This window comes from Molothrus aeneus, chromosome 9 (genome assembly GCF_037042795.1).
Source record: "Molothrus aeneus isolate 106 chromosome 9, BPBGC_Maene_1.0, whole genome shotgun sequence".
Lineage (NCBI taxonomy): Eukaryota > Metazoa > Chordata > Aves > Passeriformes > Icteridae > Molothrus > Molothrus aeneus.
In genome coordinates, this window is record NC_089654.1 from 10,189,848 (window position 1) to 10,217,507 (window position 27,660).

At 50.3% G+C, this 27,660-nt stretch overlaps 1 protein-coding gene across 3 annotated transcripts in view; it reads right to left on the minus strand.

The window, feature by feature from the left end:
- The window catches only part of RNF220 (ring finger protein 220), a 216,580-nt gene that overhangs the window by 94,191 nt on the left and 94,729 nt on the right, over nt 1-27,660 (minus strand). The gene's annotated exons all lie outside the window — the stretch shown is intronic.

A 27,660-nucleotide genomic window follows, 5' to 3' on the forward strand; every position in this document is an offset into this window, starting at 1 on the left:
CCTGCTAACAGAAGCGTGGCTCGGTTGTGGCCCAGCGTAGATTTTTAGATCACTTTTTCTTGATGGCTTATTCTGTGGAGAGAGTTAATTTCACCCCAGTGCAAAGTACTTAAGTGGGATTTAAGTGGCATGGGAGTCTTTTGCTGACCCCTCAGCACAAGGTGAAATCTGCCCTAAGAGCCTTCCCTCCCCTGAGAGAGATGCTCAGCACAAAGTGGGGACACATCCTGATGCTTCAGCCTCTTAATCTGCTGCTGGGATCTGGTGTTTCACACGCAGTCCAGACCTGCACAGGCACAGCTTTTGGGCACAGGGACAGCCTCAGCCCCATACCCCAGGCTGCCTTGGCTAGTGCACGAGAAAATGTCTTTGCTAGGTTGAGGGGATGTGGAGGAGCATTGGAAAGGTATTGAAAGTCCAGGTTTCTTTTTCTTTCTGAGTCCTGACCTGCTCAGACCCTTGCTGTTCCCTCCCAAGATGGGCAGTCACTGTAGCTGTCACTTACTCTCCTGGAGGCTACCAAGACCAGGACTGTCTTCTCTTTGCCCTGATCCTCACCCCTCTCCTGCACTGCATCCCCCACTCCAATGCAGTCCCAGTTGACACCCAAAACTACCACATTTGGCTTGAAAGCAATCCCTGCTCTACTTTTTAACTACACATTGTGCATTATCCTCACAGTAAAGCTGAAATGGCAGCAGAAAACTATATGCTAACCCAATAAATAGTAACAGCCCCCCTTGGAGGCATTAGAGGGGAGTGTGTCAGCACTGAGACAGCCACATCGGTACCAAGGGAGCCACACAGCCAGAGGATGCTATGAGCTGCAAGGCAAGGAGTAGTCTGGGTGCAGTGGCATCGGCAGGGAAGTCTCCTTTCCTGCTTGCATGGCTCCTCTCAGGGGGGGAAATTCACACCAAGCTGCCAGGTCTGAGTATCAGTGCTGTACTAACCCCTGCTCCATGAGCCTTGTGCTTCTGTGGGTGCTGCTGCAGGCAGAGGTAATGCCCCACTTCCCAAACTCTCCATCCCCATCTCTGTCTGAAGCCAAGCAGCTTTTCCTCTGTCTCTCTCCTGAGCTCCCCCACTCCTTCCCTCTCCCTTCTGCACTCTTGTGCTGGCGGAACCAAGAAGCAGACACTGCTTGAAAATCCTCCCCAAAACCACATTTCTGCCTTCTCCCAACTGGCAGATCTTGCAAAAGAAAAACTGCCACCAGAGCTTCAAGGGGAAAAGCAATTTTGGTTGGGGTCTTGGCAGGCTGAGCTGGTGTTGGCCTCGAACTGCTAGATTTTCCTTGCTGGATGCTGTCTCTCCAGCTTAAAGAAGGAGCTGGCTCTCAACCCATGGAGTTTTATTTTGGATTTTATTAGACCTGATCAGAGAGACGCTTTTTTTGGGGGTGTACCTCAAGGCAGCACTCAGACGCCCCTCAGCATCTGTCAAAACAATAATTAACATTTTTTTGATTAGTGCCTTGTGTGTGAGGAGGCTGACACTTTGTAACCATGAATGGCCACTGGGAAGTGGGTCAGCACTACCCCTCTTTCCCAAAAAACTGGTGCAAAGAGGGGAGTATGGCTTTGTGGCCATGACATGACACAGGAACTCAGGACCAGAGACTGACTGTTTGATCTCATTAATCTTGCTGTGCTTTAAGCCCTCATTCCTAGAGAGAAGATCAGAATTTCATGTTTTAGTTTCCTTCTCTGTTCAGCCTTTAAGCTCAATGGGACTGTGCACAGCGCTCTGCTGCTAAAGTGGTCCCATCTATTCCTCAAGAGAAACATAAATAACATTATAAATAATAACCCCCCAAAATATAATAAATAATACAAATTCTATACATTAAAAAAAAAAAAAAAGAAAAAAAGTCAGTCTCTGGCTCCCAGTTCTCTCCTTGCCTTTGTCAACTTCTGTCCTGCTTGCTCTTCTGAGCTGGACCAGACACGATGCTCAGGAGCAGATTCCAGGTCAACCTCCCCCATCAATATCCCCAGTATGAGCACTGCAGCTTGGACACAGGCAAAAATATCCAGCACAGGCAAAAGAAAATCAACACAACACCTCAGGGAATTTAAAAATCTGACCAGATAGGCACTATTGATAGAGAAATATAAATGCTGCTATTTCGGTGGCAGCTTTCTGAGCCCTAAACCTGAGCTGCAAAGTGGATTGTTGGATTCGATTTGTCAAACTGGGAGGCTGGCAAGTTTGGGCAGCTTCAAAGACTGTGTTTTATGGAACCTTTCAGGAACCCTCAATAAAAAATGTATTAGATTAGTAATTTGAGTCCCAAATGACCAATTTGAAACGATTGCTTTCTTATGATTTTTCTGAAAGTGCCTGTTTCGTGAGAAATTGCTTGAAAAATCAGACAGAGTTTTTAGAGACAATTGTAACAGCACACACGAGGGCTGGGCACGATGGGTTAGGAGAACATTCATTTAATTGAGAAAGGGAAAAAAACCCTTTGTAATGCTTCCTCCGTCTTTCTTTGGCTCCGGCATTACCATAATAAGGTCTAATTCTCCAATAATTCCCCAGAAGGGAAAGTGCCTTGCTCAGCCCTGTATTCAGGTGGGAACAGGGTGGTGTGGGAGGGAGGCACAGCTTGCCAAGGTCATGTGTCCTGAGCAGAGCTGGGACAGGAGCCCCTTGCCAGGTCCCCTGCAGGTCCCAGTTATGGCTCCTTCCCAGCAAACTGGTTTTATCCCTCCCTGCTCAGCTCAGACCTGCCAGTGTGGGATGTTTGTGGGAGCAGTGGAGGGCTCTCAGTGGAGGTTTGTACTTCACCATATGGTATGGAATACACAGTTCACACAAAACTGTGAGCTATGCCTTATTATTTTTAATACTAAAAATGCTAAAGGAAAATGCCATTTAAGTATCAGATGCACCAGAAATTAAATGTACTGTGACCTCCTTAGGCCTCTTTCAACCTAAATTAGCCTACAACTCCACCACCCTGCAGTTATCTTCGTCTTTGCTCTCTGGTTTCTATGCTTTAAGGACCAGACTCAGAGCACATACTTAAGCCTTCTGCCCTGACTGCAGGGCTCAAAGTGTGCATTTTCCATTAATTTAAAGGAAAACTGAGATTCTTATACCATCACTTCATTGCAGAGGCTGAAACTATTAGAAGCAAAATTAAAAAAAAAAATCCTGAGAGTCTTGTGATAAACTTGTGAAAGTTGGCAGTCTTGAGAATGAATCACCCTTGGATACTGCTACCTGGAAGGTATTAAGGAATTACAGTATATAGCCTAATTAGGCTTGTTAGCAGAGCAGGGCTGATTAGGAAAGATGCAGAATTTGGAGGAGAAACCAGAGAAGGACTAACCTACCCTCCAACCTCTTCTCCTTATCTTGTCCAGTAAATCCTTCATACCCTCTACACTCTTTCTTCTGTTTCCTTCATGCTGCCTATTTCCTTCAGGATACCAAAGGAACTGTGTATGTTTTGCTCAGTGGTTAAGCCCCAGACATTTTAGGGTACCTCCAGGTGTGGAGTGATGGAACAAACCCCTGGTTTTGTCTTGCTCAACTTATCAATTTCATCACTAATGAAAATGCAAAAATCTTGCCCAGATCACTGAAATATCTTTATTCTTTTTCTCCTTAACTGCTCCTATTGAAGCAATATTTTTAAACAGGCCATTTTTAAGATAGGAAAATACCAACCAGTAGGTTTTGCATAAATGGCAATTTGCAAAACTGCAAAGGTGACATTTTTGACATGAACATTTAACAAAAAATTAATATTTTGTCTCTTTAATAAATGGGTATTTCCAAAGAGAATCCATTATAAAAAGAGAGCTAACGCAAGGTTCTTGGAGCCATTTCCATCAATTGCTATAAGATTTATATGTAAATATGTTAATGGTACTATTAATAATTTAATGGGGGCATGGCAAGCTGTGTTTACATAATAAATATGATTAAGTGTTTCCCCCGAATGAAGTTGCTGAACTGTCACACTACCCCAGGTTATTATCAACATGGTTTTAAAATGTTAATCAGGCAATCAGAAGGAAATAGTCCCCATCCCTGCTGGACCATCCAAGTTGTTTTAAACACAGACTGCCACTGCTTCAGATGGTCCCAAAACCTCCCACCATTACTGCAGTGATACAGCAAAGGCGTGGAGATTCACTAACAGGCATGGACAATGTTTTATCTGATTTTACTTTTTACAAGGGTGGACTAAGATCATCCACTTGAATGGAATCACTTCAGATTTACTTGAGTGTAATTGAGAAGAAAATCTCGTCTGAGATAATTAAGTCGCTGAATATGCTTATCGCTCCTTAAATCCACTGTGCACAGAGCAGGGAGAATTGCACAGTCCTTGGGCGCTAGGAACAAAGCAATTTCTGGGATGAGAAACTGCTGCAAACTTCAGCAAATTCCTACCTTGCTGGACCTTATCCACCTGGACTTGCAGGATCCTCCTTTATTCAACCATCACGTCTCTATTCTCAATTCTTGCTGGAGCGAGGTTTTTTGATAGCTCGGATAAAGCCACTCTGGAGCTGCTGGAACTGGACCACAGAGGGGTCATGGCTGCAGCCCCAGGCCAAGCCCTCAAACACCCACCCCAGCTTGCCCACTGAGTCCAGCTTGCCAGCTTCCAGCAAAAGCCTTTAATGTGAGCAGGCAAGGGATGGAAAGGGTTAATTTAACCGCAGTGCAAGGCCAATCACGCTGAGGTGTCAAACTATAATTTTATATTAGGGCCTGTAATAGTTACTAGAGTTTTACTACAATAACTACATGTCCAAGCAGTGTTTAATGAGAAAATCTATAGTTTTGCTATGGTATTTTCTCTTAGTTTGCATAATTCCCTGAATGCAACCCAGTAAAGCTTTTGACCCGAGATAATAAAAAGGTGATAAAAATGGGCTGTAAAACCCAGCATATACATATAGATATATATATACATATATATTAAACAGCCACTACAAAATTGTGAGTAATTTCCACAAGATAAAATGAAACAAAGCCCCTCTTCAGATGCAACTAAATCAGGGGAGAAAAAAATTAAGTTAAACTGATAAATTTAAGCCATAAGCAACCCCAGAAATGTGGGTCATGGAGCTGGTCCTGCCTGAGCTCAGCCTGGCTGCTTTGGGGACAGCAACTGCTCCTAGGAGGGATGCTCCTGGGTGTATCAGGTGTGGGCTGGTGCTGCACATCAGAGAGGAGGGATGGGAATTTGCCTGAGGGTGGTAGTAGCCCCCAGCAGGAGTCCTAATTTTCAGAATTTAATTCATACTGCACGAATCAGAAATAGGAACAGTCTGAAGCACTGTACTGATAGCTGGACTGACAGACAAGGCAGGCTTTTCTCCTAAGGACTTGCAAACAGGAGGGCAATAAAGGACAGTCTATTTGGATACTCAAATCATTCCACAGAGCTCCATGTTTTATTTCAGGCAGACTACACGTTTCACCCATTTTTGACTTACAAAGCACCGTCCAGTAGTCTGTGGGTGATAGATCTCTCTGTGTGAGCATCTTTTCCTCCCAGGTAGAAAATCTGGAGTGCAGCTAAAGGAAAGTCCATGCAGGAAGGCAGTGGAAGAGCTGGAAGACCAGCTTTTAAACCCCACCCTAGACATGTTAAGAAACACATATGTGGAAACTGATGAGTATTCAGATCCCAAATGACAGGTGCACCTGCAGGAAGGTCCCAACCAAGGGCCACACATGGCTGGGGAGGAGTGAACCTGTCCAACATCACTGCTAGCTAACCAGGGAGAAAATATGGAAGCATTGGCAGCTCATAGCAGGAAGGGTGCTGAGTATAGGAATAGCCCATGGTCTGCAATTTGCCTGTCTGGGTGTTAAGAACTGGTGAACTGCATCAGCTCATCCTGAACAACCCTTACATTGAAGGTTGCTGTCTCAATATTCCTGTATTCCTATCACCTTGGTTATTCCCTATACCTATCAGGTATACCAGATTTCCTTTATGGCAGTGAGCTCTCATGAACCCCCATATTCACCTCCAAACATGGTGACACTCCTGAAAGCCAGTGGGAAATGCAGTGCTTGCCCCAACAAAGTCAGAGTACCATTGATTTGCACAAAGATTTCACCAAGGAAGACACAAGTCTGGCACTTGAGTCTCCAGGCTCCTGGTGCCCCATTCTGACCTTGGTTAAACCTCTCCTCCCACTCCCCTTGTCCATGGGGTGTGATCACAGAGCCCTGCCAAGTATGGGCTGGTGAAGGAGGGAAAAGGCTCCTTAGCTGAAAGGCATGCAAGAAGGACACACTAAATCATCACACACTCTCTCTGCATTTCCTCCTCCACCCTGCAGCTGGTTACAAGGAGGTTTGGATTGTAAATACAGCAGTAACTTTCTCCATAAAAGTCAGCCTCTTCGCCAGAGCCATCAAGGGATGGCACAACCCAGTGCTTGGGATCTAATAATAACAGCATCTTTCATTGCTACGGCATCTCCTGCCCTGAAGGCTACTGAAGGGCTTCACAAGCATGCTCTGCACATTTGGATCTCATCCTGAAACGCACCCACCTCCAGGGACAGGCAAAAACCATTATTTACAGGAAGAATTCACAGGGGGTAAGGCAGACTGAGCTGCATGGACACCTATTTAGGACATGGTAGTGAACACAAAATACGCCTTGGAGATTTTTATGTGCAAAAGCAGTTTTTCTTGGGATTCTGCATCACCCTGAAGATGGGGACATTTCACACATCTGTACCTTGAAGCACCTGCCTTGTACATAGCGAATGGCTGGAAGCTTCCCTTCCCACCTCCCTTCTTCACCCAGAGGCTTGCAGTGTGGGGGGAGATACCTGGAATGGGCTGCCAGCTCATGAAGAGCACCGAAAGGTGGGTCAGGTGTGCCAAGTGCCACCTGCCCTGACCGGTGGCCCCTGAGGTTCATCTCCATTGGGTCCATCTTTCTGGCAAGCTCCTGGCTCTCTGTCACCCTGCCAGCTCTGGGCTGTCCCTGTCCCGTTCCCCCATCAATCACCCACAACGGGGATGATGTGTTAATGTTTTTCCTATAGACAGACACATTATGTTTCCACACTGCCTCTGCACACGCCGTGTTTACGCCCCTTCTCCCTCCAGGGAGTAAATCAAGCAAATTGATGCGAGCCATGATTAATTGTGTATCTCGGACCAATCTTTTACCGAGTCCCTCACACGGGCAGGTTGTTTCCCCCCCTCCCTCCCCGATGTACAGGGGAGAGGAGAAGGCGCTCCGCTCGCTCCCTCTCGCGCAGTTTGACGGATAGAGCCTGCCCGGGACGCGGTGAGATAAATTTGAAAGGCCTGCGCCGGGCTGTCAGCGTTAAAGATGATGAATGTGGGAGGTGAGGCGGGAGGGACCCGCCGAGCTCGCCGTAATGGATAGGGCTCTTTGGGAATGGATGCTCGCCCGGCGATTCCGCGTTAATCTCCGGGCTCCGCCGAGGTGCCGCCAACTGATAACAAGGAAATAGGAATGACAACAATTTTTAGCCGAGAGATTCTTCACAAAAATGCCAACCTGCTGGAGGTCTGACAGGCCCTGATTGAATGGGAGCAGGGAGGGGGGGAGCCTGCGAGCACCTCTTGACTAACATGCAAAAGATGGATCATTTCATTCCCCCGCCTGACCATCTACATTTATTATCATTTCCCTTAATTCTGCCTCGCTTAGATACCTGTCAGCACCGTTTCTCTTCCAAGGGTCAGCTGATGGGATGTGAGAGGGGCCGAAGACCTGGTCTCTCCTCCAGCTCGGGAAGCAGGAGCATCATGGATGTGGCTGCCCAGCCCTCAGCTTGCCTGGACACAGAGATGGGCGGATCCCCAGGACAGGCTTTGCTCCCTGAGGTGGGCTCATGGCACTGTCCTCTGCTGCTGCTGATGCTACCAAGCAGCATCTGTGTTCCTGAGCTTTCCCTGCCTGGAGCCTGAGGATGCCCAATCCCTGCTCTCACCACCTCTGATGGCAGAGAGTGTTCAGTCTCCTCCAGCCAAAGCTTTCCAAGTCACATCACCATGATCACAAGCCTGGTCTCACATACCAGGAGCCCTTTGCTGGGACTCAGCCTTTGCTCCCCCACCCCAGACACCACAGGCTGTCCCCAGCTGGAAAAGACCCATCTGTGCCATGTGATATATTTAAGCCCATAGCTTTGCCCAGGCTCAGCAAAGAGCCTCACTGCATCCCACTGTGCTCATGCAGGAACTAGAGATGGAAATACAGCCAGGTCTCTCTTGGCCTGAGCACAGTGGGATGGGATCTTGGTGCTGCTGCAGAAGCTTCAAGCTCTAGAGAGGCTCTTTGCTGCTGACAGGAGACATTCCACCTCACTTTTTAAAGCTTTCTGCCAGAGCCTGTTAGCTCCACAGATGGTGTCTGACCCACCAGTCATCATCTTGGTCCCCAGCCACCCTGGGGACCTTTCACAGGATGTTTGCTCAGATGAAACTCCTGCAAATGGTCCTCTGGCCACTGGGAGACCCTGAGGTCCAAGAACCTGGAGGTGACAGCACAAGCTATGGCACTGACCAGAGCAAGGGCAGCCTCAGGGACAGGCGCAGGAAAAGGGGCACAGACAGGCAGGGCACAGCTAATATGCACCAGATCTGCCTTGCAGAGGGCTGTGGTGGAGGGGACCCTCCAAGGTCATGCAGCACCCTGAGATCTTCCTCCCATGTGCACAGGCTGACCCCACAGAGCACCTCAGCTCCTGGAACAGGAATCTGGCACTTCTAGGGTCCTTCATAGCTGCATCAGCTTGATTGGGTGGAGAAATCACCACATTCAACAGCAAGCATACAGGCACACCGGGCTGCACAGATTTCTTCCGTGGGATTAGATGGGATGCAGACACCAGACTGCCCTCAAATCTCATCCTTTCTCGAGTGCTCCTGGGTTGACCTGCACCCTCTTCCTTTCCCTGCAGCCTCCTTTTCCCCTCATTCTGTCCCTCCCTCTGTAGACAGTGCTGTTTCTTTAATGACCCTGATCATACAACTATTTTCTGGCCACACATAAACGCTTTCATTCCCCCCCCTCCTCACCCCTGACTGCCATCACCGTATTAAAAAGCAACCCGCTGCTGGGAATACATTAGTGACTTGCAGCAGATCCTTCTTTGCAAGGATAATTACAAAAAATAGAGGGACAATAACTATTAATATTTTATTGCAGTATTTAATGAGCTAAAGCAAATCATCTTGCACTCCACTGGAACGACATGCTTTGTCATTCTTACGTTCCCTCCATCATTTTCTCTGGCTCCCCATCTGAGAAGCCCTCCCTGCTTTCAAGTCCTCCCCACTCAATTTATATTTCCTCTAAGATGCTTTTCTCCAACTTGAAAAAGGACCTTGCTACTTTCTGGGGCTGGTGAGCTCTCCCTGCCAGCACATCCACTTGTGCCAAATGAGTCCAGGGAAAGAGCAACCCCTTTATCTTAGCAGAGTAAAGCTGCCCTTTCATCTCAGGTGTTTATTGTCTCAATTTCACATGCAAGGAAACCGTTTCCAGAGGTTAAAGAATGAGTTTTAAAGGCACTTTGGGACTCCGTGGGACTTGTCTCCTTGCTTTTGACAGCCCCACATGGTGTAGGTCACCCACAGCTCAAGAGGGAGTGGGTGGCTGAGCAGGGGACAGAGACTCACCCTGCTGCCAGCCCCGTGCCCTGGCCGTGTCCAAGGGCAGCAGCCTCGCAGTGCACATTCAAAGACAGGGCTGGACAGGTCTCACTTGCTCTGGGGACAGCCAGCAGGCAAGCAGGGGACACTCAGAGCTGGACAGGTCTCACTCGCTCTGAGGACAGCCAGCAGGCAAGCAGGGGACACTCAGACAGAGCTGGACAGGTCTCACTCGCTCTGAGGACAGCCAGCAGGCAAGCAGGGGACACTCAGACAGAGCTGGACAGGTCTCACTCGCTCTGAGGACAGCCAGCAGGTGAGCAGGGGACACTCAGACAGAGCTGGACAGGTCTCACTCGCTCTGAGGACAGCCAGCAGGTGAGCAGGGGACACTCAGACAGAGCTGGACAGGTCTCACTCGCTCTGGGGACAGCCAGCAGGTGAGCAGGGGACACTCAGACAGAGCTGGACAGGTCTCACTCGCTCTGGGGACAGCCAGCAGGTGAGCAGGGGACACTCAGACAGAGCTGGACAGGTCTCACTCGCTCTGGGGACAGCAGCAGGGCCACTGCTGTCCCTGGGCAGTGCTGGCTCACGCTCAGTCAGCTGAGACTGCAAAGCTGTGGAGAGATGGTAGAGCCCTGACCTCAGAGCACGAGACAGGCTTACTCCCACACTGCCCCACCGCCACACAATTGAGGAGGCTGGGGACATGTTTAGGAAGGCTCAGTGAGGCTAATCCCTCAGCATGGCTCCAATTTGGGCTACCCTCCCCAGGAGCAGAGGATTTGAGGAGTGCTCTGCAGGGTACCAAGGCTGCCAGAGTGGCCCTGGGCATCTGCACCTCTGCACACCACAGAAGTCCCAGCATTCCCCTCCGATGGGCACAGGCCCGTGGCAGATACTCACTGGGCTTCCCTGGGGAAAACACCAATATGTCAATGTCTGCTTCTGTATTTCCCTAAATTTCATTATTCCTAATTTTTGATCCATTCTGGTACCATGCAAATAGTTCTATAGGCTCCAAATATTAGTTCTATATAATATAAGACAGTATTTCTCTATTTTATATACATAGTTAAATATGTGTGTATGGTTCTATCTTTCCAATTTAGAGTTTTTCTCTCTTGCTGAGTCTATTTACTTGTTCTATAGGCTCCTATATGTAATTCCCAGTGATCTGCATCCAAGAAAGCTATGCCCCAATCATTTAAACACTTCCTAATGCTCAAATATCTCCTCCTTTTTACAGCATGTTCGTTACTTTTGGAATCCACATCTCTCCTTTGAGCTGCCCTGGCCTTCCAGGTAATGCCCATTTGTGTCCAGCCACTTCCTGGTCCTTCCTGTCTGCAGCTATCACAAGCATGCAGGGGCAGAAAAATACACAGCACAGCACCTTCTCCAGGCTGGCAATAACCCTGGAAAGAGCATTAGCACAAAGCTCTGTCATCTTCTCAGTGTCATTTCGTCCTGCTGTGCTGGCCAGGCACCAGCAGCGGGTTTAACCCACGGCAACAAAAAGATGCCTGAGGGAAAGGCAGTATTCCCCTGGAGGAGCAGAAAGCCAAACCAGGACATTCATGCATTTGTGTCCCCTAATAGATAATGTTACCATGTGCTTAACGCCTTGTCACACACAAGCCAAAGTCAATCAGGCTTCACCAACATAAGCAGCCCTTAAAGGGTGTCCAACCCAAACAGATCCGAAACAAGACAGTTTCATTTTAAAAGGAGTCAGCAAGGTAAAATTAAAGTAGGAGTTGTTATTGGCAGAATGACCTTTACCCATGAAAGTGTGAGTAACAGAATATCTTCCCCTGAAATATACTAAAAATATGTTAGAGATACACATACGTATGTGTATAACCATAAATGTAATGCTTCTTCAAAACCACTCAGAATGTGCATCCCTGTCCAAGAGGAGCAAAACACAGGAAAGCAGCAGCATTGCAGGCAAACCTAAGGGGGAGTTTTTTGAGTGTCTCACCTGGCTGAAAATCCAAGACCAGGTGCTCAGCTGGGATCGTTTTGACACTGATTTCTATCAGCTGAACCAAGGATTTCAGGATGATGGGACCACAGTAACATGTGCTCCAGCTGGTCATTGCAGCCCATAGGTAACAAAATAGTGAGAGGGCTAAAAATCCTTTATCTGACCTTCAGTTGCAGATGGCTGGGCTAACGGGACAGGGGACACAAGGAGCAGTTTCCCTGTCCTCCACAAATAAATAATTATCCCCCAGCCTCCATGAGCAGAGCAGAGATTTAATGTGCTGACAGCCTGCATTTTTTACCTTTAGTCAATACAAGAAAGGCCCCAAGACTATGATTCCCAACATCTGGATTCCATCAATATGTGATCTGTCATGATGTATCGGCATCCCTCCCTCTCTCCAGATTGAGCAATGCGGCTGGTTTTATTAATACGTCAAATACATTATCCGTGTAATACACTTGTCTGCCTCTGCCCTCCCGCTGCTCCCACACTGCAGATTTGAATGTATGATGAATCAGTTTGCATTACACGTCTGTACGTCATAATTTGTCAGGATTAATAGAACTGTGTGCGTGGGGTGGGGGAGCGGGAGGGAGCGTGTCGCGTGTGTTTAGTGCAGAGATGTCTGTATCACTTATTTATCTCTGCTCAGGCCGCTGGCTTCCCGGAAAACAGCGAGCACAGCACATCTGGGAATCACTGAGCAACCCGAGTGCTCTCGCAGGCGCAGTCCTGCCCACTGCTCCAGCTGCAGAGCTGTGGGAAAAGGAGTGTGGGGGTATTTTGGGTGCTCTGACACACTGGGGTTTCCACGGGCCCATGCACAAGGTTGAATCCCCACGTGATATGTCAGGCACCAACCACAGAGACACAAGGAAGGTGACACAAAGGCTCTCAGTCTTCTTCCTGGCTCTGACAGACCATTGTTACATGACCTGAAGCTCAAGTCCTTGCCTCAGTTTCCCTGTGCATTGCATTTACCTCAGCCCTCAGTGATGATTCCCTGTGTGCCTTGCAGAAAGTAATTTATTTTCACGTTGCAAGTGACTTTTGGTCTCAATTACTTATGGCAAAGAGTTGGGAGCCATGTGTAGCTGATGAGCAACACCAGAGCCAGAGGCAGCTGGTGCAAGTGACATTCTCCCTAAGACCCAGTGAAACATGGCCAGAAAACAGGTCAGGGCTCAGAAGGAGGTGCTGGTGCCATCACCCCTTTGCATACAGTTCATTTCTTCGTAGCTTTGCAGCTGGACTTTAGTTTTTCCCTGTAAAACACCAATTTGAGCCATAAACATTATTTACAGTATATTACATAGAATTTAGTCGGCTCTATAAAGACCTGAGAACACAACTCCCCATGCTGTTGGCCCCAAGGGTGACCCAGCAAGACCAGTGAGAGTGGCCTGCAGCAGGCACATGCCTTCTCTGCCACATGGCCTGGCTGATGCAGAACTGCTGCTGATGGCCCTTGGAGGCCCAGGGAACACTCACCACAGCACCTGACACCCTGCCACAGCATCCTGTCTGGTGTCCCTCAGTTTGCTCCTGATGAGCTCACGTGTCCACCCAGGACAGCCCAGCAGGGCATGGAGCTCCTGGCTCATGGCCGACAGCCCCGTCAGTGCAGCTTTGCTCCATCTCATCAGCACTGCCTCAAACCAGGACTAATTATTCTGAATGTTAGTTGGCCTCTCCTGCCCAATGTGCCATGGCCAAGAGGAGGTGTGAGGTCTGCTTGCTGTCCTTGTGCTGGTTCTTCCTCCCAATGTTGATGGTAAAGCTGCTGGGACCACAGCATCCAGTCCCCTATGGCCTCCCATGAAGCTGCCCATGCCATTGCACTCAAACCAGGGATTTGGGGATATGAAGCAGGGATCCCCTGCCTTGGCATCTGCAGAAGTTGAAGTCAGGTCAGAGGGAGAGGGCAGTGAACAGATCTCAGTGTGCCAACACACCTCCTCACTGCCCCCCATGCTTCTCCAGCCTGTTTGAGTTCCACTGCATGAAACAAAGTGTTAAGTGATGACCTTAAAGACCTGCACAGTGTAAATATAATGTCAAATACCAGCATTATGATAATGACAAACTGTCTCAGGTGAAGAACAGTGATACTTTACAGTATTTTTATTGCTGCTACTTTGCTTGCAGCAAAGCTGAGCAGAAATGTGGGTTCAAAACACTCATGGCAGTGTTGATGGCAGCACCTCACCACAGTAAGACCACCTGAAAGTGGCTCGTGACCTTCTTGCAAAGTGTGAAACCCACAACAGAATACCCCAAATCCTACTTCCACATCAGGGGAATAAGGCTTGCCCCCTCTGCCCCTAACCAAGGTCCCACAGAGGCCTGGCTCCCCCAAATTAGTGACACTATACCATACCTTGCAAGGGGTTCTGCTGGTGAGGCTCTTGGCCAGCCCCCCTACCCTGCTGAAAGGGTTTAGGTTGGGCTAGAACTGGGCCTCTCAACCAAAGCACATTAGGAACTTTTAGTCAGGAAAGTTAAAAACTCTGATTTGCCCCTTTTGCTTCTCCAGAAGGGCCATGGGATGGTCTGGTTGAGTAAACTCTTCCACCTCCAAAACCCACACACTGCTGCAAGCCCCAAATCCACCCCCCTCTGATGGTTCCTTCAGGAGTTCTCAACCTGCTCTTCTGTGTGGAAACATAAACCATGTCCCCAGGGGTCCCTAAGGATGCCCAGGGGTTCCTCTGCCGGGGCCACCACGAGCCCATCCACACAGGGGCCACTGCCACCCTCCCTCTGCTCTGCCCTGCTCTGGGGACACCAGGGTTTCATCCCCTCCCCGTGGTCACCACATGGCCGAACCCTGTCCCCCTGCTCCCAGGGCTGCTTCCCAAGCACAGCTGGAGGATGTGACGTCAGGGTCCCCGAACAGGCAGCACTCACCTTGCTTTAATAACAGCTCCCAGAAACAATTGTACATTTACAGCCCAGCGAGCGAGCTTGGCACGCTGAGCCCGCTCCCCTTCCAAGGCTTAATTTGATTTTGACATATTGGCTCGAGATTAAAGGGCTCTCATAAAAAAGGAAAAAAAAAAAAGAAAAAACAACACCAAAAAACTCCAAACACACACATACACACACACACGCACCCAGCCCCCCCACCGCCCCCTTTTCAGGGCTCAGGCAAAAGTGCTAACATTGTAATATTTTAAGTAGAGAAAATCCAAGTGTGCTTTACCCCCCGCTGGCTCTTATGCTGGGCTTATAAAAATTAAGTGGAAACCTACACAGCTGTAGGCTATAAATCCTTTGTTGCTAACACAGCCAGGCCTGGTACCTGCCTCCAAAAAAAAAAAACTGAGAAAATAAATGCAAACTCCACGAAGTGAGCAGCCAAAAAAGATGCATAGGGCTGGCAGAGCTGGGCAAGTGCAGGAGCAGCTGTTGGGGCCCTGGGGACATCCCCAGGGCCAGGGCGCTGCAGGAGGAAGTGAGGAAGAGAGGAAAGTGCCAGAGCATCAGGGAGAGCACAGCAAAGCAGTAAGAGCCCTCTCGGCTGAAGATCAATTAGCATCAATTACTGACTTCATTTAATTGTCGTAGAAGATGAATTTGTCATTTTTAGTCTGGAATTAATGGGAGACCTTCAACTTTCCCTTGGCAGCCCCATCAGGTCACTGAGTATTTTCTTCCTCCTTTTGCACAGAGGAGAAATGTGGCAGCAGGGAGAAGAACTGAGAGCTCCAGTGCCACCCAGATACCTGTCCCATCAATCCTTGCCCATCCCCATCCATCCCCTTGCATTCCCATCCACTGCCATCCCAAGCATGGAGCCAGGTGGTAGCCAGGCATGGCAGCTGACTGGTACAAGCAGCTCAGATGGTTCTGGTGCCCTTACCAGCTCTTGTGCCATGCCTGGCAGCACTTTTGCCACCACCTTTCTTGTTTTCTCTTTTTATTTGGGCACTTTCCACTTTTTTTCCTCTTTCCTGCTTTCCGCCAGAAATTAATTTTGCAGCCGAGGGCTGCAAAGTGTTTACATTTTCCCCAGCAAACAGGCGACAGTAAACAATGAATGCTCGCAGATGAAATTGAATTTATAACTGCATTATGGGGCCAGATAACGCCCTAAAATAATACAACGATAAGGAAATTCGATTTGATTGCCACCACGAATCAGCTTGGGCCCATCTGCAGCCGGGGCCTTCCATAATAATTTTAAATTGGGTTTGTAAACCTTATTTGTCCTTAAATATTTCTGTCATTTTTCATTGCCAGAGACAGGTCCTTGGGCGCGAGGCGGCGGATTGGTCCCGCTGGAGCCACGCCGGGTGCAGGCAGAGCCGGGCGGGTGCCCAGCGTGCCGGGCGGGCGCCGGGGCTGGCGCTGACAGCCACTCATCCTATCCATCACTGTGTCGACAGCCAGGGAGGAATCTCAGCCAGAAATTGAGTTTGTCTCACAGGGGACAACTGAGCAAATTAATAGACCATTAGCCAAGCAGTGACCTGAGAAATGAGGGTGCTCAGGCTCCCCACAGGTTTGGCAGGGAGGAAGGGGAGAGGCAATGGCAGTCCTGGTTTTGTCCCACGGGGACAGCCCCAGTGCCCTGGGATGGGAGATGCGGGTGGGCAGCCAGCCCAGCTCAATTCCAGCCCAGCATTGCTTCACTCAAAAACAGCTGCACTGGTGTGCAGAGGCATTTCCAGAATGATGCAGGATTCTGATGTGGGGGAGATGGCAAGAGAGGCTGCAAGGATGATCCACAGTAATACAGAGGGACAGCCAGGCAGCAGTAAAGTGAAAGGTAGGGAGAGAGTGAATAAAAGTCCTCTAATTTCTGAGAATGTCCCACAGAAAGTCACTGTACAGAAGTGCTGCACGAAATGGTGCTGCAGCATGCACAAACAGCTCCCAGCTCCTCCGGGTTCAGGGGCACAAGACATCCCCACCCACAGTGGGTGACAGGCCCATGGTTCCTGCCAGGTAGGCCACTGGCGTCTGCATTCATCCCTGCCAGTCTCAGCCCTCCTCACACAACAGAAGATGCTGATTTGGGAAAGCACTAGGCAACCCCTGGGGCTGTGGGACCTTGCAGAGGACTGATCCCAAGAGGACATGATCCTCCTGCCTCCAAACACCACCAGGTGCCCAGTGCAGCATCTCTCCTCTGCACCCCCCCTCCAGCTTGCCTTTATCATCACCATTCATTATCCAAATGACTATATTTATTAAGTCTCCTGCCAAGGCATTACAGAGTGGTCTGTAACAGAGATTAAAAGCGGAATAAAACACCAACATGATCTCTTGTCTAGTAAACAAAACGATAAACAGCCTCAGCACTGGCTATCAGAAACACACCAGCCATGGGAGGGATGCCAAATTCATTGCTGCCACAACAGGGACATACTAGTGCCTCTGCTCTCAGAGGTGGGCTCAGACCTGCACTGGGGCTTCTGCTTGGCCAGCTGCTCCCTGCACTGGAGACCCAGCTGGTGGGGTAAAATCCCCACCCACCCTGCACCACCCCACAGCTGCTGGGATGCTGAGCCCCACAGAATGTCCTGCCCTTCCTCTGCCCCTCCAGCTTGTAGGGCAGAGACAGCTCAGGAATGTTCCTCTGTCAGTTCTAACAGCCTACTGCATGCCTGAACCAGGCTGGGTGGGTGACTGTCCCCAGGCCTGCCAGCCCCATGACCCCCATGACCCCCAGGTATGGCAGTCCAGGGCAGCAGGCAGATGGACTCCCACAGTCCCAGTGGCATTTGCCAACTGCTGGGACAGCAGTGAGATCCAGCAAAGAGCCACAGCTCCTTGTTCCTGCCCACTCATGTCTGCAGAGCACGGCATCAGCCCCTGCAGCACGAGGCTGCTTGGTTCTTATTTTCAAAGGTATTATCTAAAGTCTGTGGAACAAGGTGCTTTATGAGGAGGCAGCAGGTTTCCTTTGTCTCTGCTGGAGATAATCAGGTGCAGATAGGATATATATTCTGTAAAAACATACACTCACTTCCACTCACCGGTTACCTTTTTCTGAGAGCTGTAAGGGTTTCAATTACCGGATTCTGGATTTAGTGCCCAGGGCTTTTTGGCGTGCGTTAGATTTATTAGAAGGTTTAGTACCAGCGCAGGATTCACGCATTTACTCCCAGGAGCCCAGCTTCCGTTCACAGACCCTAAATCATGAGCTGAGATGGGCTATTGTCACTTAGGACATTAGCATGGTTAACGTACGTGGAGATGATTAATAGCAAAATACATGCAGCCTCCCTGTCCTCCCCAAATGCTGCTCTGCCACCTCTGCCTGAGCCAGGGACTGCGAGGGGCATGGCCAGCTCACCTCCTTCTCAGGGAGGGACACATTGCACCCATCTGAGTGCTCAGCATCACCCCAGCACCACCAGTATCACTGCTTTATGCTGGGGTTTTGTTATTATTGTTTGGGGTTTTTTTTGTTGATTTCTTGTTGGTGGTTTTTTTTTTTTTGTTAAGATGAAGTGTTGAAGGCACTCAGGGCCAAAGGTGTTTCTGCCAAGGGAGAGCTATGGGAAGCCCCCACCTTCCTAGGGCAAGAGGAAGGTGCACAGGAGCAGGAAGGGGACTGGAAGAAGGGGCAGGATGCAGGTTAGCAAAACCTGTGGGGAAAAAAAAATATTCTAAGAGTAAACCCAACCTTCCCTGCCAGGACCTATCCACCACCCCTTGCTCCCCAAAGGGTACCTCAGGCCAAATCTGTCACTGAAGGAAAGAGAAGAGCAGAGAGTAGCCGAATAAGCTGAATAAGAGAGCAGAGAGCTCTCTTTAATAAGCAGAGAGCAGCTGAATAAGCCAGCCTCTCTGATCCAAGCAGATCTCCCCTGAAAAATCCCGTGGGATATCTCACCTGTCTGCCTCATCCTCACATCTGTAGGAGCACATTCACATGTTACAGTCCTCCCTATTGCCCCAAGTTACTGGCAACAAGGCTAAAACTCATCACACAAGTGGCACCCAAGCATTTCAGGGATAGAGCAGTCTCTGCACTGTAGGTACCCGAGGTTTGAGGTGAATCCTCAGCCCTGCTGCACTCCAGAGGAGACACAACCACACTCCTAACAAGCAAGATCCTGATGGCTTTTGTCTTTTTTCCAATACTGTGCTACTTACATTCCTTCTTTTTTAATTAAAGCAGCCCCAGCTGATTTTACAAGCTTGCCACTGATTCTCTCCCAGTCTCTGTGTCTCTCATATGCTTGAGTGCTAGTATTAATTATTAGAGCCAATTTACTGTTTATACTCTGATGTTTTAACTAATTACCACTAATGGCAGACACCAGTGGGCAATCAACTTCATTTAGTTCCCAGTGCAAACCACTCATTACCATCTGAGAGGGAGCGAGGGATAAATAAAGACCAAGCTGCATGGGTGAGTGCCTGGTGATGAGCTGCAGCACTGGGGAAGTCCCTGCTGCCCAGGGCAGGCCTTTTGGCAGGGCTCCGGGGATGGATTTAAGTCTCCAGCATGTGTGGGTAGGCAGCAGGGGAATGTTGCTGTGCAGATGTGCCCTGCAGGAGCTGTGAAGATCTCTGGTTCTTCATGTGCCTAGTCCTGCATTGGCACCAGGCAAAGGCTGTGAGCCTGAGAGCTGCAGTTACCAGAGAGTAATGTGCCTTTTTCCTTGCATGGTAAATAGCTTCTTTTCCCTTCTAGGATTCACCCCCGGGTGAATGTAGCCCCTGCTTGTGTTCTTGGCTTGGTGTGATGCCAGATGGAGCCAGGCTCCCTGAGTCCCAGGTGCCTCTGGTGTTAATCCTGCTGTGAGAGGAATGGTGGGTGATGTGAAGTCAAGATGAGCTGGGGCTGAAAGGTCTCTGAGCTGAGCTTCCTCCTGTCTGGAGCTGGGCTAATGAAGGTCACTCATGGAGATAATTCAGCTGTTTCTGTGTGTAGTTATATTGTCAACACTGATCCTTAACACAGCACATCCCTTAGCCTAGCTTGTGGCTCTGTGTTTCCTCTGGAGAGCCAGGAAAGACCCTGAGGCACATTTTACTCCCCTGCACCTCATGACCACTGCCAAGAGCCTGCAATGTTAAAAGCACACCCCCTTCAGGTGGTACAGCTCTCCTGGCTGTGCTCCTCCCTGTTTTGGCCCAAGAAACAAACACGTGGTGTAGAGAGGGGCCTGCAAGGAGGGATGATGGAGTAAGATGGCTCCACCAGAGCTGGGCTGGCTCTGAGGATTTAGGAATAAACTTTTATGGGCACAACCCGGAGTAGAATACAAGAGACAGAGCTCCTGTGTGTCTCTCGTATGGCTGAGAAACACCTCTAGAAAAAGTGATGTCCAGATTTATTTGTCTCTGACCTGTTAACCCTCATCTGGGACAAAGCTCCAGCCAACTGTACTTGTGCTTCTGGGGATCTGGACTCCTCCAGCCCTTGAACATGAACCTTTCCAGGGGACAGAGATCTCTAATGACCTGCCAGATGATCTCATTACCAGTAGTGGGAGTCCTGCCCTAACAAAAGGGACCATGGTGTTTTCAGAGTTCACATTTTATCAACTTTAGCATACTGCAGTGCCACAACAACTCAGCTGGGAAGCCCAAAACAAGGACACAAACCAGAGGGACAGGGCTGGGCATGACCTCTCCAATGGGGTCTTCAATCTTTCTCTCTCTCTCTTTCATGTTTTCTCTCATTCTTTCATTCTCTGATTTGCTCTGTTGAAATCTTGATTTTGAAAGGGAGATGGGGGATGCTGGACACCTGCTCCGCAGTGGTGGGGACGTGGTTGCCTGTCTTGCAAGGAGAGGGGGTTATAACTATGCACACATCTGAAATGTAATTGCTGTCAGCTCTCTCCATTCTTGCAGCACGAGGCCTTTAATCTCTCCCACCAGACCCATCGGCCCTGATATTGCAGCTCCAGAAAGGCTGGTTTTATGTACTTTAACCCTGCGACCTTTACAAATCCCATCATTCCAATCAATACGTCTCATTAGCGTTAGGTAAATGTATGGGATGGATGGGGAGCTGTGCTGGCAGGAGCCCGCAAAGGGTGGGGTGGAAAGGGCTCCTGCCTGCCTGCTCTCAGGGGGCAGCACAGCCCCACCATGCCCCCGAGATCCTGGGGGCATCCTTCTCCCCACAAGCATCCTTGCTCCCAAATATCCCTCCCCACAGATGCACACCTTGGCACAGCCAGAGATGGGGGCCAGCTGATGTGGAGCATGAAACAAAGTGCCTGCAAAACCAACTGCAGAGTCAAGAGCCCAAGCTGTTAACTGGACCAAGCTGTTGGAGTAATTTTTTTTCCCTCTCCTTGGGAAGCAGACATATGTTTTACAGCTTTTCCCTACGTTGACTAAATGAAAACATACGGGCCCCATGGCAGGTGATGGGAAAACAGCATGGGGTGTGTGCAGGGCTGCCTGCCATCCCTGCCTATCAGGGAAGCTGCCAAGGATGGCAGCCACTGTGCATGTCAGGGTAAAGCCACGGAGTGGGGTGAGGAAGGGAAATCTTTGACACTTCCCATGAAAATTAAAGGCTTAATTGATCCATGGAGAAGTATGAGTTTACACCACATGAGTTTACACCTCACTAGCACAGGAATGCTCACTGTGCCAGGTGGGATTGACCCACAGATTCGTGGGGCATCAGTCCACCAAGGATTCTTCAATAAAAGGATGGGGCCAATCTTGCCCCTGGGAAGGCTGGAGTCAGATACTGTTACTTGTTGGGTTTTTTTTTTGTTTTGTTTTTTTTTTGGGTCTTTTTTTTTTTTGTTTGTTTGGTTTTGTTTTTTTTTTTTTTTTTCCTGAGAAGAAGTCTCCCTTTCCTGTGAATCAGTGCCTCAGCCAGCAGGGCTGTAAATACCATTACTGCCCATAAAGCTACCCAGCCCTCCTCCCAAACCTGCTCAAACGTTTGACTCAAGTGACCCCCTGGCACCCACAGATCCCATAGGAGCAGCTGGCTTGGGACCTGCTATTGCTGCAGCATGTCCATGGTGGGGACAGCCTGCCCTGCTGTCTGTGCTTCCTTGCTCCTTGTGCTGCTACCAAAGTGTGGGGTGGCCTCCCAGGAGCCCACAGAATGAGTGGCCTGCAGACCTCAGCACTGCCAGCTCACCTGTGACATGTGCCTTGCAGATCCCCCTGTATCAGATCTGTGTCCCAGAGCTTGAACTGAGCTATCCCATGCTCAAACTAATTCATACCCAGGAAATCCAGCTCCCCAAAAGGAAGAAAATTGCTTTAAGGTTTTCTCCTCCCAGTGGGGCAGCTGGGATGCCTGAGGAGGTGAGGGTGTGTTCCTTGTCCTCCCCAGGCAGGGCAGGCTTTTTCAGTAGCATCTGGAGCTGGGTTTGGTTTCTGAGCTCTGCTATCCCCATCTGCAGAGCCAGCACGTTACTGCAACAGTGTTCAGCCCCACCAGCCCCGGGCTCGCCTCAGCAGGAAATGCATCCTGGTGAATACAGCACACAAAATATTTGTGTACATCAATTTCTGCAGGAGCCTACAAAAGAAAGGGCTTGAAAACTACAGGCCAGCTCTGTTTTTCCACATTAGTGAGGTTCAAATGTTTTTCCATGAAGTTTAAACTTAAGAGCTGGGCCAAATACAACTCTTGCTGGAGAGTGGGGCAGCCAAATTTTCTAGTGGGGATACCTAGAGCTGGATATGTGATGTTCCCATGTGTGCAGGTGCTCTGGAGATGTGGCTCATGTGCTCCCCTTTCCCAGCACTGGTGCCTGCTCTCCTCCTCTCCTGCTGCTCTGTTTTGCTGAGGCTTTTCAGCAAGACCTCGGACTTGTTGACAAGCACTAAACTTCTGTGTGGCATGAAAATCATTTAAGCACTAAGCTCCCCTCGGCTTTAGCAAGATGACTCTGAGGATCTCAGCACAGCCCCTGTCAGGAGGCAGAGGGAAGGAGAAATTAATAAATCCTCTGATGGGGCCAATTTCTCTCAACGTGACACTGCTCCTGCTGGAATTAAATGGGCAAGTCCTGAAGTGTCTCTTGAGAGTGGTGGGCCATTTCTGTGACCACCAAACAGCCACGAAACCTGGATCTGGTCCATGATAGGAAAAACTAGTCCATTGCTCAGAATTATCCTCTCCAGCAGAAAAATTGTCACGCCCAACAAAGCCCCTGCTGTGCAAGTCCCCAGCTCTGCCATGCACTGGGGCACCTCACCCTGGCTAAGAGCTCCCAATAACAGGGCACCCATGTGCAGGGGGCTCATGAGATCTTTCAAGAAGGTTTTTTTTGACACCAGTACTGTGGAACCAGTAGAAAAACCTCCCTCAGCAAGCCTTTTGGAACAGCGTTGCCTTCCTCGGTGCTGAGGTCCCTGCCTGGCCACCCCCACCTGGCAGCAGGGCATCCCACACAGCCACTGGGTGGCAGGTGGAAAGCTGACACATCCCCCAGCTGCATGGTTGTTGGAGGAGGACAGAGGAGCAGCCTTGCTGCTGTTTAACCTTCTGGGGCTTGTCTGCCAGAGAAGAGCTTAGCAGAAGAGAGATTGTAGATAGACAAGGGGATTGGTGGGGCTGGAGATGCAGGGGACTGCAGCAGCCTTAGATTTTATCTGCACCTCTGCAAGGCTTGATGACCTTGGAATCCCAACCAACAGTTGTTAATAAATGCAGGGAAGAAGCATGAGGGGTTAAAGGCAGAACATCAGCAGGGCACCAGGGGAGCCTCTTACAGATGAGGGTACTCAGTAGTCTAATATCACCTGGAGCATATAAGCTTAGCAGCTCCCTTTCCCTTAGCCATTGCTTTTGGACAGCAGTGGGAACAGAGGGAATTCCCAAAGGCCTGGAAATCCCTGCCAGATCCCTGTCAGCTCCATTGGCTCCTGGCTACCACTGGCTCCTGGGAACCTGCATTCCTGTGCTGCACCCCTTAAAGGGATGGGGATGGGGCTGAGCCTGGCTCAGGGGGAGGTGGGAAGAGGCTGGAGGAAGCTGCAGACATGGGAGCATGAAATTCTCAGTTCTTCCTTTCACTCTTGGTCTCTCCTGGCAATATTCAGCCCCCAGGACTGCTCCTCTGTGCCCCTTACCACCCTGCATGGTCTGGATGTGCTGGACCTATTCCTTCACTGTGTTTCATCTGTGTCACCAGGAGCTCTTCTTCTTTGAAAGAAGCTGGAGAAAGAAGCTGGGAGCAGGTCTAAAGCCAGGGGAAAAAAGCTGGTTTAGAGTGTCACTGCAGAGCAAGCAGGAACTCAAAGCCTTGGGACCTCATTCCAGAGCCACAATTGCTCCCTGCTGTGCCCTGTCTCCTCCTCATCTCTGGTCTGCAAAAACCTGACTTTTACTCAGCCCAGCATTTCAGTCCCAGCCATTACAATGACAAGGGTGATAAGAGATTCTTATCACAGTGCTCAGAATCGATTTGAAGCTGAGCCCCTTTCCTGCACTCCTCCTCTTCACATCTGCTGGAGCAGCAGTTGGCGCTGCACAGGGACTCAGCAGCTGGGTTTGCTGGAGAGCAAAGATGAGAGTTCAGGGTTCAGATCCCTCTAGAGATACATCCCTCAGCCTAGCAGCTCCAGCTAGCACACATCCCTCAGCTGGAGACAGAGCATGGGACTGGAGCCAGGACGCCTGGGCTCCTTCCTGACACACATCTGCAGGAGACCTGCTCAGTGTCCCCAGTCTGCAGGAGGGACAATGCAGCTCCACATCCCTGGAGGACATAGTGAGCCTCTGTCCAAGGGGATCTGAGCGAAAGGTATGGCCTCCCAGCTGAGGCAGGAGCTTTTTCTCTTCCTTATGCTTGGGTGAAAGGAAGATGAAGATCCTGCTGACCCCACCAGAGAGACAGAGCATCCTGCAGTCCCGAGTCTCAAGCCTGGGGCTCACTGCATGGTGTTTTACTCCAGCCTTCCAAAGAGCTCTTCCTTTCTACAGCTTAGTGTGGCCTGCCTTTGTTGGGATCTCCTCCTGATCCTATGCACACGCCCATGCCTGAGGGGGACATATCCTGCCCTCCTGTGAGGAGAATGAACACCTGCAAAAGTGAAGCAGGACCTCAGCCACTGGTGGGGAAACTGAGATAGGGTGGGTTGAGGGCTTGCACAGCCACACAGCACAGCTGCTGAGGGAACTGAGATGTCCTGGAACGGGGCTGCTGAGGGGACCAAAACAACCTGGTCTGGACTCACATGAGAAGCCTCAGTTCCTTTTGAAAGCTTGTAGTCCCAGCAGCTCTGGTCATGCAGATGTTGCAAATCCTCCATTTCCTCCCAGAACCATCTCTGGGAAGGGCAAAAGAACAAGGCAGCAGCAGGGGAAGCATCTGAACAATCAGGGTTTGTGTGGAGATGAAGAAAGGCCCTTCTTGTTGGCGGGTGCAGTTGGGGTGAGGCCGGGGGCATCGCAGGATGGCACCCCAGGTACTCCAGCTGTGCCCTCCCTCCAGCCCAACAGAGAGGGGGCTGTTGTGGGCCCAGCCCCGGCACAGGGTGTCACCGCCTGCCTTGCTTAGCAGGGATGCTCTCTCTTTGTGCCTGCTGGTTTCTGCTCTGCTGACCCGCTCTGCTCCATCAGCTGGCACCATCCATCACCTCCAGCAGCTGCGTCAATTCCAGGGCTCCGCAATGCCATTCCCCAGGGGAAAAAGCACATTTTTTTAAGGGAAAGGAGGAGTATTTTCTCTCCTGGCACGCTGCAAGGCTCCCTTCCTTTCCTCCTCAGAGACACCTAATGCTCAGTCCAGCCCAGGGACAGGGGCACAGCATATGACTGCATTCTTCATTCTGCCCACTGAAAAGCAGGACCAGAAGGGCTGCAGTACCTGCAGTGATCCTGGGGCTGATGTGAACTGGCCCTGTCAGGAGCTGGGAGAAATCAGTGTGGCAGTGGCCCAGCACTTCATACAGTGCCTTATCAGGACTGGCTGCAACAGCAGCAGCTCAGGGAAGGTGTTTCCTACGTCTCATGGCAGATGGTGGTGGTTACGAGCCAGGGTGCCAGGGCAGCTGCACGCTGGGTCAGCTGCAGGATCTGGTATGAGAATGGAACAGGGTGTATTCACACCTCTGTCCCTGAAAGCCCTTCTCCAGGAGATGGCGAGTTTAGAGCATATGCTGGCAGCAATGCCCCATGACTGAGTGCTCACCAAAGGCCACATTGCTGGAGGGTACCAACAGCTGAGTGGTGGGAATAAATAAGGCAACCTTCATCCCTTCCACCCTGCTTCCCTGGGCCAGGGTCAGCCCTGCAGTGCTAGATGTTGTCCCAACTCTCCCCAGCCTCAACTCACTGTCCTGAGGTCCAGATGTGGAACAGGACCCGCCCATTTTATCAGGGCTCTCTGCCTCTGTCTCAGCAGTCCCACCTCAGCAGCAGAAACATATGCCTCTCCAATCAATACTCAGCTCTTAATAGTCCTGACAATTCACAAGAAAACAGGGGCATTAAATGTTAATTATATCTATTTGGATTCAAAAAAATTTATTACTGGAGTTAATTACAGCCGGAGTCATAAAAAGGTGCAGAGCAAGAGGCGCTGCTGTTCTGTGGGGTGAGCAGGACTGAACAGCCCCGGCCACCCCAAACTCTTGCTGGGCAAGGATGGAGGGATGTCCCTTGCCATGCCCACCACGTGGCAGGACACTGCTCCCTGGAAAGGGGCTGCCATGGAAGGGGCTGTGTGGGGCTGTGCTGGGGGTGTGCAGAGCCAGTGGCAGAGCCTTGGGGCGCACGGCAGGTACTTGCTTAGCTGTTGTGCTGTTGGGACCCGGCCTGCCCCAGCCTGTGGGCTTCTAATTTACTGCTTTCCTTTTACCGTAAAACTGAAAGGGGAAGGTGCACCCTTTAATCACTGCCTCCGGGGCCCCGCCTGAAACCACACAGAGACCAAGCGAAGGCTAGGAGTTAATGCTCCTTCCGACACCTTTTTATGATTCACGGGCCTGACCTTGAGCCATAAACCGCTCAACCTCCCCGCCACACTGCCAGTATTTACAGCCTGCAGGGGCCATTGCACGCAGGCACCGATGCAGATCCACGGCCGGGCCGCGCACGCCCGCGCAGGTACACGGCTGGGGATGCAGCAGGGATGCAGCCAGAGATGCACAGGCTGGGGTGGCAGCATGTCCACGGATGGCCAAGTGGATGGGCAGCCAGGGATGGACGCTAACATGGCACTGGAGATGGAGATGCACCCAGTGCACTCATTGATCCGTGCTTATGCACACCTGTGTGTGCACAAGTAAATGCACCAAGGTGCCCTCAGTGGGGAGCCCCTGCAGACACACATCAGAGCATGTTTCATGCAGGGAACTGGGCACCCACATACCCCTGTCTGGGCACTGGACAGTGGGCCATGGTGGGGGCTTTCTGCTTGTTGCAGCAGGGCAGGGGCGCAAGCACTGTGGGCATAGCTCCACAGGAAAAGGCCAGGATGAGCTGGCACACCACAAACCCCACAGTGTGTCCCCCACTCCCCAGCAGGAGGAACATCTGCTGCCTCCAGAACCCTCAGTGGCACTCCAGAGGTAGGTCCTGGCATCAGGATTTGTCCCGCTGCATCTCACTAGCCCCAGGTCTTGCTCCAGAGGTGAGATCTAGAAAAGCCTATGCTGGTCCAAACTGGAGCAGGGTGAGGTCTACGGGTTAAAGCAAAGGGCTTCAGGTCAGCTCTGAGTGGGTTCAGGTCAGCACACTCCTTGCTTTATGCCTCAGTTTCCCCACCACTACAGCAGGAAAAATAATCCTGACCTATCATGTTTGCATGGAGCTGGGAGGCTGAGCTTGTTCATGTTTGCGAAGTGGGTTTGGCTCCTGAGATAGAGCAAGGCAGAAATGTGAAGGTCATTATTATTAGTGGGATTAGAGCAGTTGAACCCAGAGCAAGGGGTACAGGGGAACACAGCACTTGTGTCGAAGCACTAACAAATCCCACACACGTGTAACCTCAAAACAGGGATGAATGCTATGATTATGGCTCATTTTAGAAACACTGTGCAGAACCAGAGAGCTGCCAGAGCACCTTCTAACAATTCTGCAAAACAAACAAACAAACAAACAAACAAACAAACCAAAC